Here is a 15,449-nt window from a genome sequence, read left to right as displayed (position 1 = left end):
TTGCATTTTTAAAATCTCATTATATTTTAAACCAATCTTAAAAGTTGAATGTCTAAGAGAGAAGTAAGTAGAGAGTTCTGACTGCCTTAGGTTCCTATTACCAAAATAGCTTCGAGGAGAGGAAAAAAAAAACCTAGAAACATAATAACTCAAAGATGAATTTAGATGGTCTGCTGCCATAGACTTTGCCATTGACGAATTTAATAATCATGTTTAGTATCAACAGTTGAAAACACCTCAAAAAGAGCTGCTACTTCCTGTTACGTTTATTTTCATCAAATGTTATAGTATTCATGACTTCATCTCACACATTATACATAAGTATAATTGCATTCTGTTGAACCTGTTAAAAATATTGTAAGAAAATGCTATATATACTGAAATTATATTAACCACGTATCACAATACTAATGCTATTTCAAACTAGCACTTTGCACCTCATGCTTTTAGAATTGTACATGGTTCACAACACTAAAAGAATAAGTAAATTATAGGTGATCCATTTCCAATTTAAAAATGGAAAACTGAGTGACAGACTTTCTTACAGGGACTTACTAATACAGAGCTCACATTATCCTGCTAATACATATCTTCCTTTCCAAGGAACATGCAGTGCTACACATCTCCACTTTGTAATTATTATATTTGTATTCAATCACTAATTTCCTTATTTTTAAACCTTGTTAAGTTGAAAATAATTGTTGTGAGTCCTGCCTTTCTCAGCCTCACTCCAAAGTTTCTTATATTTCAACGGAGATGTTACATCAGTAAGGCCTATGCTTCTCCTGTTCACAGAAGAGATGCTGACCAGCCAGTTCAATGGACTCTCAGGGCACAAAATAGGTTGCTCTGCAACCAGGAGCACCCTACGGCTCCTGTGGCCTTACATATAGGAGCAAACTCAAAATCAGTTCTAACATTATCCCACAAGGAGGCACAGTGCTCTTGCAGCCAAAATTTATGAATCTCACTTTGCCGTTTTTCCCACTTTCCAAGCAATTACCTGTCTGCAATGATGGGATCCAGGGTGATGTGGGATTCACTTATGGATTTATCCAGTGTTTTCCTCATTGGTGAATGACCCTCAGTTTCATCCAGTCTACTCTCATGGACTGTTTTTGCCATGGAATATTTTACTTTTGTATCTTTGTTATTCATTCTCAGTACTTAAATACTGATTCCCAACGTTTCACCCTCCTCCTTTGCTGTCTCTAATCTGCCAATATATGTACACTGTGCTGAAAGTAATGCAACTCATTTATTTTCATGGAAACTACAACAGATATGAAGAGCACAATAACACCACTTGATAGAGCAAATGGGAAGCTGGGCATGAACCAGTAATGTGCCATCACAGTCCAGAAAGCCCAGAAAGCTAACTGTATCCTGGGCTGCATCAGGAGAAGTGTTGTCAGCAGATCAGGGAGGTGATTTTGCCCCTCTGCTCCGTGCTGTGAGGGTCCCTTCCAACTTCAAAGACTTTATGATTCTATACCAACAGAATAAGAATTCAAAATTGACTCCCCAGCAATATTTGCAAATTTTAAATGCAAAAAGGTGGTTTGTTTTGAAAGCTATATATCAAATGTACACCATCAGCAGTTTCTATTATTTGATCTAGACCATTAAGTAAGGAGACTTTCACTGATTTTCTTAGAAACTAGCCCTTAGCTTTGGAAAGTATATTTTCTTCAAGCAAAGGACTCTGTACCTTCCCCTTGATTCAGGCTGACGCACCTACTTAGCAGGTCTGACTGCCTAGATTTCAGTCACAGCCTTTTCCTCTGGAGTGAAATGAGTACCTGAGACACATCTAAGTACTTTTGTGTGTGTGCCTTCAGAATGATGGAGATGAAGTTAATACAGATACATGCAGCACAGCTGTGATTTAAACTTAAGAAACTGCATTTTCATGTTTAAATGCAAGCACCTGTAATATTAAGAGAAATGACTGAAAGTTGCAAGAAAGTTGCAAGCATGTTTTCAGTGTTGTTTTTTTCATGGTACAGTGAAGCCTCTCGCTATGCTGTCTATTAAGCATACAAGGTACAATGACAGTTTGCTGCAGTTCACTAAGAAACCCATAAACATCGTACTTTAAAAAGCTGCTAATATAAATTTCCCTTGACAGCAGTCAGTGGTAGTACCCCACTGACAAATTACAATGACATTGTACATCCTTAAAGTACCATAATTACTACTGTTTTTGTGAGAGTGTATAAGTTGAATAGAATTGAGTGAGCATAGTTCTTGGAACTGAGATCCTAAAATGACTGGAAAATTGTGAGTGCCTTATTTTTAGGCACTAGTAGCTCTTCTGTATGATCCAGAGAAGAGATATATATCTAAACAGGAACATAAAAGCTTTTGCCAGCAATAAGATTTGTGCCAGTTGACCCTAAACAGGCACTGTGCGTGTCTGGAGAGCTAACTGCCAGAGGACTTTGTATGCGCATTTTAATCAGGGTGATCTGGATGGCACCCCAGCATCCAGCTCTGGTCTTGAATTCACTATAAGTAAGACTGTGTGGAAAGCACCAGTGCTGTAGTCCATGTGGTTTACTCACAAGCACAAGGTGGAGTTGCAAGGTAAATCTGTAACAGAAAAGTCATGCACTCTGAATTGCCAGAGCTGCAGCCAGGATGTTATCTCTAAAACAGCATGGCAAGTTCTGCTGCAGAAAGTACCCCATGTTATTGATCTTGGTATATCCTGCATATGACCAGCCATTGAGCAGGTCAGCAGCATTAAGACCTTGGCACTTCCAAAATTACCTAGCAAACAAGAGATGTGAGAGATGTAAGCACAAATGCATTCAGTACTAGGTTTAGATAAGCATGATTTTTATGTTGGTTTTTACATTTCAGTTTCAATCAGACATAGAAATCTCTTGCTGACCTAGGTCTACTTGAATTTCACATATTCACACTCTGCTCATATTTATAACCTTTAGTACAGCTATGTGTGTAAAATAATCAGTTAAGAAATGCAGATTGCAAGCAAGACATCCATAATGAAGTAAGGGGCACAAAGAAGATATTGGAGATAGAATTTTCACATTTAGAAAGTCTTAAATCAAGGGCTTCCATTTTATCATCAGAAATCATCAAAAGATGTGAAAATTCATACAGATTCTTAGGGAAGAAATGTTTTCCAGTGTTCATAGAAAATCACTCAAGAAGAGTCCAGACTGAGGACGTGAGAAAAGAAGACATGTTGGCTCAGGAACTTTCCAGGCTTACAATAGACATTGAAGTTCGTAAGAGAATTTAGCCTATTTTCTTTAAAAGAATCAACTTCAAATGATTACAGAAGTGCACAGAAACATTACCATACTTTATTTGACACCTCTTGCCTATAGATGATTTTCTGTTTAGAAAAAAGCCATATCCAATGTAAATGGAAAAAAAAAATGTCTGCAAATGAAATCAAGCATCTCTATCCTGCTACAAAATTGACTTTTTGGAGTTGTATTGTGCAGCTTTCCAGCTTTTAGCCAAAATGAATTACATTTCCATAGTCATTAAAAATACTTTTCCTCAGCTGATTCAATATCATTCAGCTTGCAAACACTGGAAAAGAAGCTATTTTATGCCTTGGGATAACGCTTTCACTACTCAGGCAGTAGAACAACTCTTCAATAACTGCTTGCTGATCTTGAAAATTTCAAGCCTATTTTCTCTGTTACTGAAAAATCATTCAGACATATAGTTAAGATTTACTTTATCTCAGTTACAGGAAGGTACTACACAGGAAACCTGAGTGCATAATTGTACAATAAGATAGTTTGCTCCCCTCTCCTGTTTGTTTTGTGTTTTTTTTTTCCCCTGCAATATCATGCTTGATACTACAGGATATTATCCAACACCAAATGACTCTTAACATCTATGAATGAAATGCTTAAAATCTGCAGAAAATCAACTATTTAGAGTTAACAAATCCCTCATTAGAAAGGACATCTCAAGCTATTCCAATGCACTTTGTGCTTCATGTTTATGTTGCAGTAACTAGTTGGCAAACATACAGCTGGGAAGAAGTGATTTACTAATGATATGAAGTAATTCCAAAGTGGATTTGCTAAAAGATCATACAAAAATGAAGCATAATGAATTGCAAAGAGAAACAACACATCTGGGGTTTCTATTTGTTTGTGTTACAGCTGGTAGAAGCCTCGTGGTTCATAGCAAGATAAATCTTGGTGTCCTCATATAAGAAAGTAAAATTCTCTGTTGTGTCAAAATAAACATGTGACAAGCATCAATCTGAAACTAAACAGTGCAATCAACCAAAGTCAAAGTTTGCCTGCTGAAACTTGGTTGCATTCTTAAAATCACTTATACTTGTAAAACAGTCATTTTTAATAAAGATCATTGTTCTTATACAGGTAAATATTAACACTGATATCCACTAGATCTATATAAGTGCAAATAACAAAAGACCTTTGCACACACACTTTTAAAATCAAGTCTGTGCTCTTGCATGATCATCACTGCTTTTTAAAAAGGTGATGTTCTCTCATGCAGACCAGAACTGTCAGGAGAATTGCACACTGCTTCAGCTCCAAAATCCCCTCATCATTTACTCCCAGAATGTACTTTTCCAAGCAAAAACATTGAAAAAAAATATCTGTTTTGATTAACTGAAAGAATCCTAATATTCCTTTGAAAGACTTGAAACTTTGAGTCTTCATCTGAAGAATAAACGTAAAGCCTTTCCCCTGCCTCCTGCTTTTCTGAGCCTCACTTAACAGATTGTCCTCCCTTCATATTTTCAAGGCTTTCTTTAAACAATGGCCAGAAACCATTTCACTGAAAATGAAAACAAGTTCTCATGAACTCTGTTGACCACAGAAAACAAAAGCATGAAAAGAAGCACCAGAGAACCATGACAGAAATCTGACAGCTTTGCAGCTATTTCTTTCTGATACACTTTAATGGTAAGCAGCAAACACCTGTTTCTGTTTCCTATAAATACTCCTTTTTGTGTGTATTCACCTGAGTTTTCTGACAGATTTTAACATTCATACTTGAAGCTAGGTTAACTTCTAGTTCTACTGAAAGGAATAATTGATCTCCTTGCACTAAAAGGTCACCCATCACTTTTTAAGACACGGATAAAAAAAATTGTTTCTGATACAATGTGTAGACCTGGCTACATAAGGCACAATTCATTTAAGCTTAAAACATTCCTCAATTATCCATTCTAACAACAATTTAAGCATTGTTACTTGACTTTAGAAATGCAAAAGGCAAGGTGTCTTGATTTCAGTAAGTGATACTGAGGTACAAACATTCGAAGGAACTGTAGGATGCAGGACCTAACACATTTTGGAGTCACTTATGCTTTGCAAATCAAACCATGTCAATTTAGCTTTTAACATGTCTGATAGATGGAAGAGACAGGAGTTCCAATTACCTTCAGGCCTCTGGTGCTCTTTTACTATAAGTCACACAACATCAGATGCAAATACCTACAGAATCAGTACTGACATGTTTCCCAAACAATCACCCATAGGTGATTTAAATGTATCCTCCACCTGTAAGGTTATTAAGTTCTCTTTTTGTTAAACAATTTTTAAAACAATATGAATGCTACTCATTCCAGATCACTTCTGGAGTATCTTGTTAAATGATTTTCTTATACTAGAAAAAAACAAGCAAATCAGGCCTGCACCCTTTAAAAATTTTTCTTCCCAATCTCAAGACTTGCATTCTATAGGCTAGAATATGTTTAATATATGTTCTTAAAACACTTAAATATCTGTTTTTCACTAATCTGTACTAACATACATTTTCTTTCTAAAGATGGTAGAGATGTTCAACATTCCATTTCAAATAATGCACTAGATTTTCCACTTCCACATAAAAATGGGTGAGGGAGGGGCACTAAGAACAAAAGTTGCATGTTTCATTAATACAGATATCATTTCAAGCAACAATTTCCAGAACAAAAAGGAATTTCCACACAAAAAGACAAAAATCAGATAATTGTTATTGTGGATTGGGTACCTTGAGAGTTGTATGAGAGAATTTTATCTGCAGATGCCAATACACAAATTTACAGAACTTCATGCTATTACTTTTTCCTTCATTTTCTCCTCAGTCAAGTAAAACAGAGATTGTATCAGTACCTTAAAAAAAAACAAAAAACAAAACAACAACAACAAAAAAAAGTTTTATAATGTACGTGAATTAAATTCAAGGAAAGGTATCCTTTTCTGTCTCTGTCTCCTAAATATAAAGTGGTGGGTGAAAGCTAGTATTTACTGGGAAAAATGGTTATCAGCAGATACCTATTGCAAAGACATGGCAATACACTTTCAGAAACAAAGTCAACCTATATTTATTTTCATGAAATCTCAGAAAATGAAATGATATGAAGATAGCACCAGACGTTTCTTTGATGGCTCTCTAACATAGAGACAACAAGCTTTGAAACCAGCTGATTTTGCTAAGTAAACTTCCCAGTTCAAGAAATAACACAGGCATCAGAGAACAAGCACACAAATTTTGGTCTTGCGTTGTTTCCCGTGCTACTTTTTCCAAACTACTCTTGCTAGCTCACCATGATATTTGTTGCTGCACTGCTGCACCCTCACAGTTTCCCACTGCATTTTATGTTCTGCACCGTTGTTACACTTGCTTTTAGAGAGCCAGTGTGCTCACTGAGCAGAAGAAATGTATTTTATCACCTAGCCAAAAGGCAGTTATCAGAAGATAATACAGTCATGCAGTCAGAAGCATCTCCTTCTCTCCATAGGACTGTGCATCTTATGGGTTTTCCATGTCATTAACTTGTTTAACTGGAGCTTAAAAATGAACCAGCAAGCACAGTTCTCTTTTGTGAGAGCAAAAGAATCCTGCTGCAGTAAGATTTGCATTTGTAGTGCAAAGCCCTGACATCTGTGTGCCTTGGAAGATCTTGACCCAGTGCAAGACCCAGTGGTTTTCCTTCTGGGTCTCCTCATGTGGATCCCTTGCACATCAGCTGTGGAGCCTTTCCATGATAATATGCCCAGATTCTGCTCCGATACTTGCTGAGAGATGCTAGAATCGTATTATCTCCTAGTTTAACTGTTAGCTGTAATCCATCACACATTGCACGTAGCAGGCACAGAAGAAGCAATTTTGCGACACAGTTCTTAAAATAGCTCTTGTGATGTAACAAGGCTATTTAAAGAACAGGTTCCTTTCAGTCTCAGTTTGTTAAAATATATTTATACTTCTCTGTTTATATAATGCATATATTTTTATTTGTGCATACTGTGTATCTACGCAAGTTCATTCATACGCTAAAAATGGCTGACACATAACACATGACCTGTTAATTCCCATTGCAGTTATAAAAAGATCAAATTTGAGAAAAAACAAGGGCAGAATTGAGAGGCACCTTGAAGGGTATCTTCAAAGCATAGCCATGCATTTTGTTTTTTAGAAGTAGGTTTTATCAGTTTTATATCAGCTAGAAACTGCTTTCACAAACAGACAATATCGACAGACATTCTTTCATTACTTTTTTTCTTAAAACTCATCTCTCCAAACTAAAAGTATTTGTGGTGTTGATCAACCGTACAACACAGGTACGTTTTATTGAAATCTTATTAAATTGTATGTAACAGTACTGTGGGACATAAAGATGTTTTTGAACTTGGAAATGGTTAATATTTACTACCAGGCTGGGGAGGAGAGAGGTGAACGATAATTTCAGCCCTATTTATTACAGCAATCATCTTTATTTTTGAATGAACACTATATGAAAACATTAGTAGTGAAATGGTCATATTTCCACCATGTAAACTATATTATCTAATGAAACAAAAACACCTTTTATAAAAGTAAGGTTACTTATGAATCTTTCTTTTTTTTTTTTCCAAAAGTATGAATTCAGAGTGAAAGTCAGAAGCAGAAGGAAATAAACCCCAGCTTAGTAAGATTATATTCACATTTACATGAGTCAAAGTTTATAGTCACAGGTTAACTGTTTTATGCTGCCATGAATCAGAAATTGTTTACAATAAGACTTGAAAATTATGTGTGTACATGTATACATCAAAAGGAGAAAAAGCAACCATTATATTCCCAGTCATCTTCTCCCCTTGTTTTCTGTTACATTTGCAGTTCTTATGCTCTGAAAACGAAAGATCAGAGAGGGAACAAATTCAGATAAAATAAAGAAATCATTATACTATTATCCACTACTGGATTTTCAATATCACAAGCTATTAGTGGTGACATGTATTACTATCATGAGACCATTCCAATACTTTCCTGTGCAATTCCATCTGTGACATGCATACACACTGTGATGTTTTTCCTATATTTACATAACTGTTGACAATTTTCAAGTGTTTGTTTAAGCAAAAATTGTTCTGAGCTAATTCATTACTTGAAGTTTGAAATTACAACATCATCTATAGGATACTACTTACTACTTACACCTACTTACAATTCAGGTAACATCGGACTTGAACCTATCTGGAATTTGCATTCTTGATTATAATTTGAAAGTGGCATTGTGTACATTTCCCATATTTGCTTTAAATAACTGAATGCTGAAACTTATTCCAGTCCTGAGATCAGCTCTATTTGTCTGAGTGTACAAGCAGTCCAACAGGACTTCACAGTCACTGTCAAATTTACATCCATTACAGTTCTGAGTCCCTTATGGCTTAGGTCTTTATGTACATAATTCTGTTGCTGTTTTAAGTCCCAAACTGAATCTCTAACCTCAGTTTTCTGCCACACTTGTGATGGCCAGGAATCCATGCTAAACGAAGCTGCTCCTCTGAGGTAGACCTTACTCATGTGCCTATGTTCTAGTTTATGCCATTCTCCAGATTTCAATCTCCTGTATCTAAGGACAGAAGAGGTCCAACAAGGCAGTAGGACTTTCTTCCAATTTTACCATTTCCATTAGATATATGTTGCTTTTTGCAGACAACCTTCTCCTCCCATTGCTTTGTGGGTGCTCAAAGGAAGTCATCTTAACGCCGCAATGGTGCTGAACCATTTAAATTCAGCTTCAGTGAACTGTAGATCATCATCTACAAATTCAGTGTCAGCTGCCTTTTATACTGCAATGCACACTTTCAGCTTTCTAATCATAGCACATGTCTGAGTGACAATTCATCTCCCAGAAATGGGAGAGGTAATGTTCCGAAACATAGTTTCCATCATTAAAGAGAACAAAGAGTAAAAAGATTGGACTCAGAGTTAGGACAGAATTTTATGGGATCAGACAATCCCTTTCCACTATCAGTCCATAATTCTACATGACTTGTAATGTTTTATGCATGTCCTTAGGGATTCACAACTAGCTGTAAGATATACTCCCCAACTCACTTCAGTCATGACCAGCTGTGATATGTGTATTTCTCCATGACGTGAGCTCTTAAACCTCCTAGCATTATCCTGTTTATACTAAATCCTGTTCTGCTACCACAGATTACTCATCTCTTGATATGAAGACTGGATGCATCTTGTCATTTGCTGTGACCAGCTTTCAACTTTGAGCTGTTTTATTGCTCGTAACGCCTATACTGTCCACTGCAGTGATTGATTAAAATACCTCACTTGAAGAGACAAACGCAGTTACAATAAGCTGATGCATGCCATCTTTGAGTTCTATCTGTCATATGCTTTGGAAGGTATATCCAACTCAGTTTATTCATCATTAAAAGTAGTTACTTAAGGCAATACTTATCCTTTATCCACAAATCCGCAGACTCAACAGCAAGTTAAGTAATGGTTACTGGAGCTCTGTGGTGGCTTCTTTGCAATAGTTAGTAGTAGTTTGCCATCAGGCAGCATAGCCTCAATATGTCCAGGTGTAAAAGAGTGGAATCGTTCTCCTCCTCTGATGAAGGTGATTACAAATAGAGCCTGAGCAGCTAGTTTTAGAGCACATTTCAGCTATTTTAAGTTGCATGAAATGAATCCCACCAGAGCAGTCTCACATTCAGATTGAAAAAGCTCAATGATAGCTCTACAGAGAGAATTTTCTTTAACTAATAAGTACTGATTTGACAAAATAATTTCCAAAATTTATTTGAATTGCCTTTCTTCTTTTATTAGAAGTTGTCCTCAGGAATTGAGGACTTGGAGAGTTGGATTATTTCCTTAGTGACACAAAGCTGATGCTTCTAGCAGGTAAAGGACGTTCTCACAGGAGATGTGAGTCATAGCTTCATAAATCTGCTAGGCTTAGGGCTGCATTTAAGTGTTTCTCAGAAAGAGTGGTGAGATAAGAGCAAAAACCTAGCAAGCCTGTAGCAAGAGTATCAAAAAATACTGAAAAGTCTCTTAAAAAGCCCAAAGTACAGCTCTTGTAACTCCCGATATAACAAAGAGGGAAATAAAAATTTACTCTTAGCAGATTTTCCTCATAAAGAACAAACTTCTTAATGGTACCTGAGTTTCCGAACACCAAGATCTGATTTATACCTCCCTTTTTCCCTCCTAGCTAATGAATTGTGCTAAATTAATAGAAAGCAAGCCACTCACTCAGAAACCTTTATCTTCATTTTAGTTTCTCTAAACAAACTGTCTTTTCTCCATCAGGACGGAAAGCTGGTATAAAGAAGAAAAATATAAAACTTATAAAGCAAGGAATAGAGGCATAGCAAATTCAATTAACTGTTTTCATTTCCTTTATATCAAATATTCCATGTACATTTTTGACTGCCACTTACACAGAAAGGCAACTCTAAAGTGATATTGCAGAATCTTGTACATTTTTATACAACATGAAGTCTTTAAAATGAAATGTATATATTTTTAACAGGTACCATATGGGAGAGAGAAGTGATTCTTTGTTAAATTCCTGACACGACAAGTTTTGTCATTTCTTATTAGGCAACTCAGTGCAATGCCATGGTGTATTACATCTTTTGATGCAACAGCAGCTAGAACAAAAGTGCTTTTCTAAAACTTTTAAGAAGCAACTGGAAATAGCAAAATACCTGCTGCAATGGCAGGTCACTATAACTTGCACGTCAGTACTTTCCATAACCAGTGCTTGGGGGAAAGGGAGGCTATAAATGATGCTCTGCTTCAAGTAAGAATATTCCGAGTCATTAAATGCCAGATCTTCCCTGCACAAAACACGTCTGAATTCTTCTCCTCAGGATGCTGGCACTGATATTCCTTCATGACTGTCCGGCTTTCTTTAGCGTAACAGATGCATACTGAAGTCACTCAATATATGTATACCTTGATCTACATTTCCTGTTAGTGACATGAGATCTACTTGTACAGGTGAGTAAGCACTGTAACACCTCATTAACTTCTGCTTATTCAAGTGGATTTTGGATCAAGCTTTAAAGCCCCATATTCCACAAACTGATTCTTAACATGAAACATTGCAAAACTGACTGAATTTCTATTCAATCACTACATCAGTCAGGATACAAACATCAAGTCAGACTGCAAGTGAAGCATCAGACAAATGATCTGCACAGAAAAACAAGAGCTTTTTACTATCAAGTTTATATCATCCTTAAGATGAAATGCCATCGAATATGCAAACTTTAAGAGCCTTTATTTTCCACAGATTCTCACCCTTCTGGTATATAAACAATACATTTTTACTCTTATAGTTGATTCCTATGACTTGTTTGAATGCTCAATTGTTTCCACTTCATCATTTCCCTTTTCTATCTCTTTCAGTTCCCTTATTCATTAATGGATTTTTTTTTTTTTCCTAAGTCACTCTCTTTCTTTTATTAAACTGAGCTACTAACTTAATATTCCCTGGACCATAAAAGGATTTAATTCTGTTATTCACACACACACACACACACACACACACACACAAACACACACACACCAAAAAAAGTCAGTAATGAACTTGCCATTTTTTTTTAAATAACCAAGATGTTCCAAAACATCTTTCATCTTCATTATTGTTTGGGCAGCTCTAATTATTATTTTTCAAAAAGGTGTTATTTTCTCACGATTTGAGGACCTTCTGAAGGGACTGAAAGAGATGTAAAAATATCCATTTCACCACTATGTGAGCTATCCTTTAAAAGAAAATAAAAACAGAGTCAGAATTGCTGTTGACTCTCTGACCCCAAATTCATCCAAGAATTTTATCTCAGCCACTGCCTGACTTATGAAGCTACAGGAAGTGTCTTCAGAGTTTAGCTCATCAGGCAAGACTTTTGCCATAGAAAGGATATATGATCTAACTCACACTACCCTTCTTCTGATGTCCTTCTCCTCTCCCCCAAGATCATTCCTCTCAGAGACTTCATACTATTCCCAGTCAGCCGACTACAAATTCCCCTTCATAGTGAGATGGTTTTCTCACTAAAGTCTCTGAGACTTCAGATTGCCCTTATTCTATGCTGAATGAAATCCAAAACCTTTGATGTTTTTCTGCTAATTAAAAGATAGTTATTTTGGGGAAGGCTGTCTATCTTCTGATTAAAAAATAAATTGATCAAAAGATTTCTGTCTGGTAATGGACTGACTACTTCACAGACAGATTTATTAGATAACAGAACTAAAATCATAGGAAAAAAATAAAAAAGCAGCTCGTTTCTCATTATTATTACAGAGAAGACAAAAAGAAGAATATTTCTTTTGGGTCTCTCTTCATGACAAGATCATCAGGCAATTTGTGCCCCTGCCTGCCTCTTTTAGGAAAATCCTCTTCCATCACAAAACAACAGGATCCATAGCCTCTTTATTATGTACACCATGTTTTAACCAAACAAAAGGTGTTAGTAAGGATAGCAAAGATACATGAAGAGAAAGACTAAAAGTTATCATGAGGTTTGTATTTCTTTAGGGGCAGAAACCAATTTGCTCTTAATGCATGTATCTTGGACAGGTGAATTTTTCATCCTGACTCCTCTTTGTTTTCAATTATCTGGTTTAGAAACAGATCTTAATACGTCCCAGGTGCAGAACATAGCTGGAGGCCCTTGTTAACAGAGCCAGAGTTTTTGTGCATTGTTGGTCATAGAAGATCACTGCAATCACCCAAACTTCAGCGAGACCCCTCCCACAGGAACTATTTCCCATGTGGAAAATAGTTTCACTACCCAAAGGAAAATGTGGGAATCTTGTTTACGGCACGTATCATGAAAAATTTAATTCGACACAATGGAAATCTACAGCAGAAGTCCAAAGTTTAATCAGAATTCAGAGGGATGAACAGATGAGAAATGAACACATGAAAAATGAAAACTGAGCTAGTCTGAGAGTTCTGCTGTCTGTAATACTCCACAGTATATAATACATGCACTGCAGTAGATTAGATGAAGCCTTACTGATATAACTATCTACTATTCAGCTGCCAAGAAATGGCGTGAATCAGGCTTGAGAACTGCCAGATTAGTGGACTAATAGAGCAGAAGGTAACAAAATCTTATTTACACTATCAGCATTAAAGTATTTCATAAGTAAAACATAAGAACTTTTCTGTGCCAGATCACAGCAAAGCCAGTGGTAGATATCTCAGGGCTCTTTATTATACTAAGGAGAAGAAAGCTGATTAATTAATCATTAATCAGCTCATTAATGATCAATGGTAAAGTGTAGAATTATTATTCTATTTATATCCTAAACTGTGCAGCTTACAAAATGATATTAGTGTATTTGCCAAATCAATGCAGGGCATAAAAAGAATGGTTTCATAAGAAGAGAAACAAAAGACAAAATTTCAAGACGTCATTTCTCTTCAAAGGACAATCAGTTGCTCATAGTTACATGAAAAACCTAAGAGAGTTGGGAGCAAAGCCCCCATCAGTTGATGACTTCTGGCACTGAACCAGACCCATTCCAACAAGATCCAGCTCAACACAGCAAAGAGATTTGATTGCTGAATTGGGCCCACTTTTCCTGTTCACTGACAATCTTTCCATTTGATTCCTGGCTGTGGCCTTTCCTGATGTTCAGTAAAAGGTATGTAGAAGAGACAGGAGGATTGCAATGAAAATCCAGAGCCTGGTAGCTGTTCCTAATCCTACTAAGAGCAGAACTTTGTAAGGTGTTAGCTTTTATAAAATGCATGAAGGGGAAAGAAGAGTCTTAATGAAAATACCTTCAAAGGCATTTCACTTTGTCAGACAGAGAAGGGCATGGTAGCCCACTTAAAAAAAAAAAAAAAAAAAAGAGAGAGAGAGAGAGAATGTTCCCTCTATTTTATCTGAGCCAAGAAGAGTATCACAGCCAAAAACTGCAATTACAGGGAACTGCCAAATTTATCTTCTGTGATTTAGAATGGCATGCTTTAGTAAGATCAGGGAGATTTTTTTAGTCACATCATGACAAAATATTGTCCGTTTGGCAAGGAATAGAGTTCTCTGGCTTCTACGCTACAGCATGCTGCTTGAATGCAAACCTCCCTTAGGAATGCAAGTGAACTTGGTAGGAATTCTTACCACTAGTTTGGCAGAAAGCCTCTCCATCTCTCCCAGTTCTTCCTTCCTGCACATTTTAAAGCTACAAAACTACATGGTAATCCACAGGGGCAGAAGAGAGAGAAAACATGTGGAAAATAGACTTCAATATATATTTTAATATAAAATCTATTGAAGGAAGGCTGAACTTTTAAAAAGATAGTATGGAAATAACGCTGATTTGTTATGCCCATCACAGTTAACTTGCTGGGGATAAGTGACTTTACCAAAATTCCATGTCTCGGTTTATTTTGCCTTGGGTACCTGTTTCTCTGCTGCTACAGCTTACGTCAGGACTGTTTGAAGCACAGTCCAGCACAAAACATGTATCCAACTGAAAGAACTCATACTTGAAATACATTACATACATTATAATACTGGCAAGATTTAATTATGTACCTAGAGCCAATTCTTGAATTGCATTTAAATAGAATTAAACTTAATGAGAAACATCTTAAAGTAATAAATAAAATGAAGATAAATTGATAAAGTAAAATTTAATTTTAAAATTCAATATTGTGTCATATCATGTTATATCACAGAAACATACCTATTTCTTTGGTGCAAAAATGTGTCACAACACGAGTCAGACTTAGGTTTTGGTATCCTTACATTATTCTTTTACTATTACAAATTAAACTGCACTAGATCCATGTTTATTCATTTAGCATTTTATATGATGCAAGTTATAGTATTTGGATTGGATAAAAACCATGGCATATGGAACTCTAAGACTCAGAGCCACATACTTGGCTACGGAAGAAAAATCGACAGCTCCATTGATGGCAGATCACTGGGAAAAAGAATCCAGAGTCATGAGTCTTATCACACAAATGGCAAAAGGTAATAATTCAGTTGTGCAATTCATTGGAATCTGAATGTTATTTTATAATTACTTATTGATTAGAAAAGAATGATTATTCCTTCATAATGTGTTGTATCTGCAAACATTTTAAGGAAAATTATGGGCACTATCTTGGGATATAAAGCACTTTCTACATTAGATTTTCATAACTCCATAAACATGTACTATGTTAC

This window comes from Tympanuchus pallidicinctus, unplaced genomic scaffold (genome assembly GCF_026119805.1).
Source record: "Tympanuchus pallidicinctus isolate F22 unplaced genomic scaffold, pur_lepc_1.0 scaffold13, whole genome shotgun sequence".
Taxonomy (NCBI): domain Eukaryota; kingdom Metazoa; phylum Chordata; class Aves; order Galliformes; family Phasianidae; genus Tympanuchus; species Tympanuchus pallidicinctus.
Note: the sequence above shows the minus strand (reverse complement) of the source record.